The 3263-nt window shown below is 42.6% G+C and overlaps 1 pseudogene; it reads right to left on the reverse strand.

Annotated features, from left to right (window-relative positions):
* Positions 1-3059, reverse strand: part of LOC101357756 (swi5-dependent recombination DNA repair protein 1 homolog) — a 20395-nt pseudogene extending 17336 nt beyond the window's left edge.
* Between the last annotated feature and the right edge of the window lie 204 nt (positions 3060-3263).

Below are 3263 nucleotides of genomic sequence, written 5' to 3' on the forward strand. Positions count from 1 at the left end.
TGTAAATTGTCTCAGAGAACAGAGGATTATTTTCAAAGCCTTGAGGGCTAATGTAATGTGTTCTGCTAACTTGCTTGGTGCCTGTTACCACTTCTTTCCCTCCAGTTTCTCCCATTTGTAATGGAAAATGTCTAGCTTGTGCCTGTTCTGCCGTTGTACCTTTGGAAGCAGATAACTTGTATTCTAGATTTCACAGATGAAGAGGAATTTTAGGATTTTGGACTTGGAGTTAAGACTTTTGCTATGATATGATGGGGCGAATATATTTTCCATGTTGCAAATTTGTGATTTTTGGGGGGCCAAAGGGTGGAATGTCATGGTTTGAATTATGTCCCCCCAAAAATGTGTATATTAGTTTGGCTGGGCCATGATTCCTGGTACTGTGAGATTTTCCTGTATGTTGTAAACCTGCCTCTGTGATGTTAATGAGGGAGGATGGGTGGCAGTTGTGTTAGTAAGGCAGGACCTGATCTACAAGACTGGATTGTGTCTTGAGGCAATCTCTTGAGATATAAAAGACAGAAGTGAGCAGTCAGACAGGGGGACCTCATACCATCAAGAAAGCAGTGCCAGGAGCAGAGCACGTCCTTTGGACCGGGGTCCCTGCGCCGAGAAGCTCCTAGTCTGGGGGAACACTGATGAGAAGGCCAAGACAGAGAAAGCCTTCCCCTGGAGCTGACGCCCTGAATTTGGACTTTTAGCCTACTTTGACTGTGAGGAAATAAATTTCTCTTCGTTAAAACCATCAAAAAACAAAAAAAAAAAACCAAAACAAAACAAAACAAAAAAACCAAAAAAACAAGTTACTCTGTTATGCTAAATTAACGACAGAGTAAGTACTTATTATTAGCCAGTACTAAAGGTTTGTCGGAAGGCTGGAAAGAGAATAGAGACAGGTTTCCATTACCAGATTCCTCAAAGCTCAAGGGTGCGGGCAGCTAGGAACCAAGCAACAATTACCTTCCCAAGGGGGAGAAAGGCACATGCTGGTGGCCACAGAGGAGCCATCCAGGGCTCTGGTGAGGATAAGGCTGAAGTGACCAGAAAAAGTCAAGTAGTACCTTTTAATGAAAAACCACTGTCCTCTGCTCACCCCACAGTCCCACTTCCCAGAGTCAATCGCTTCATGCTTTTTTACCTGCTGCTTCTGGTCTCAGGTCTGAGGGATGAGAAGAGCAAAGGGCAGTAAATGTCTTAGAAATTTTGAAGCCATGTGAAAACACTGAGCTTTTTAGAGAAACATAAACACACATGTTCTTAAAAATGTTTTTTTCTACAGTAAACGAAACAATTTATTAAAATAATTTCCCAGAAATGGTCCACATTGTTTTTTAAACATAATTTTTTTTTTTACATTTTTTTAAACGTCTGATTTTCTTTGGAAAATTTATACAAAATATGAAATTTTTTTTTTAGAACTTAGTTTATATTTATGTAACAGAGTGCCCTACACTGATGGTCATCAGGATACCTTCCTTTCATCCCTCATGGGTTTATACCTTTCCTTTAAAATATATAAGCGTCTTTCAATTAAGTTGTCATTCTTAATTCTGAAAAAAAAAAAAAAAAGAATTTAACACCTACAGATTCTTCTTCACGTCTGTTATAGGGTTGCAATTTGTCATCTAAGCCATAGGGCTCTACCAACTCAGTAAGGCTTAGTCTCTTGTTCTCCTGGACACAGCTGATTGCAAGTCAGAAAGCAACAGTTGGCTACATTCTCCCCACTTCTTCATTAGCAACTGTGACTGAGACAGGTCATTCTTTGTTCTATACATTTGGCTAGTTTTAGCCTCCCAAGAAAGTCTTCTTTCTCCAGAATCTGCTTCACCTATTTTGCTCCTTCTTCCTTTAATTCTTGTCTGGGAAGATTCTCATTGACAAAACCATTTTGGAGAGGATTGCATGACCCAATATCAAATGATATAGACTCACATGCATTTATACTCTTGAAGGTATGTTTCAGATATGTACCTTCTTCAGATTCACTGTCTGTGATACCGTCAGGATATCCTGAAAGAGCCTAGTGACCCCAAAGCTTGCTAAGAACGGAATAGCAACTCCCTGTTAAATGTTCAGTACAAGAAGCATGGAGGCCAGCTGTCAAATAGTTACCCCTGCACGAGAACCTTGAGCCCAAAGGTCGGAAAACAGTAAAATCAGTCCCTAGGCGGAGAGACAATGAGGCAGGCTGAGCTTAGGGCGGTATTGCGCATGCGTGGTATGGTAGCCACTGGAGAGCCCGTAGTCTATGATTTGTTAAGAACTCCCTCCTTCCTCACAGTAGAAAAGATCTGACCTGTGTAACCCGAGACAGGCAGGCTCTGAGGACTGCGTTCCTCTCTGCCTCATCCTGTGCACAAGCTCGGAATAAATCCTCTTTGTTCCTCACCCTGGTGTTGTCTTCATTGGCCAAAGTCACACCCGCCCTAACCCAGGACTCTGGCTGGGTAACACCTACGTGTTTAAAACTTCCTTGAAATTCCAAATACTTTTCTTTAATTGAAGACACTGGTTTCTCCAAAAAAAACCTGATCACTTTCCTCATTCTCTCCTTTAAGATGTTTTACCAGACTGTTTAACAAGGATTTGGAGCCCTGGTAGCAAGGTGGTTAAGAGCTCGGCTGCTAATCTCAAGGTCAGCAGTTCGAATCCACCAGCCTGTCCTTGGAAACCCTGTGGAGGCAGTTCTACTCCGTCCTATTGAGTCACCTAGAGTCAGAATCCACTCGAGGGCAACCGGTTTGGTTTTTTTTTTTTTCGAGTATAACAGGAATTCAATGATGATCTTGTTTCCCTTAGTCGTTGTATGGGGAGATGGTGGAATCCCACAGGCCTGTGGAGCGCTAGGCAAAATCACGGCTGAGTCTGATGGACTTTCCGTCTTGAAAATGAAATCTTGATTTGTCTGCTATCCCTCGAGGGACCCCAGTCCTGAGGTGAAGTTGAAAGATCCCCGACCAAGGAAAGTGAGCTCGAATCGACTCCACTGCAGACCCCAGAACAAGGTCATCTCTCAGACAACCACTAGTTGCCTGGCATGCTACTCCCTCCGCCATCCCCAGAGTTTCGGTTTTCTTTGAAAAGACACTGTGACAAAAAAATAAAAACATTAAGAAACCCCAAACTCTACCATTCTAACATAGCTATTTCTAGCTTGTTTTTCATATTATCCTCATTGTACCTCTGGCTTTAGGAGCCCCTGGCAAACAGTTAACATGCTCTGCTGTTCACTGAAAGACTGGAGGTTCGAGTCCGCCCAG

The sequence above is a fragment of the Trichechus manatus genome, unplaced genomic scaffold (genome assembly GCF_000243295.1).
Source record: "Trichechus manatus latirostris isolate Lorelei unplaced genomic scaffold, TriManLat1.0 scaffold00213, whole genome shotgun sequence".
In the NCBI taxonomy this organism is placed as follows: Eukaryota; Metazoa; Chordata; class Mammalia; order Sirenia; family Trichechidae; genus Trichechus; species Trichechus manatus.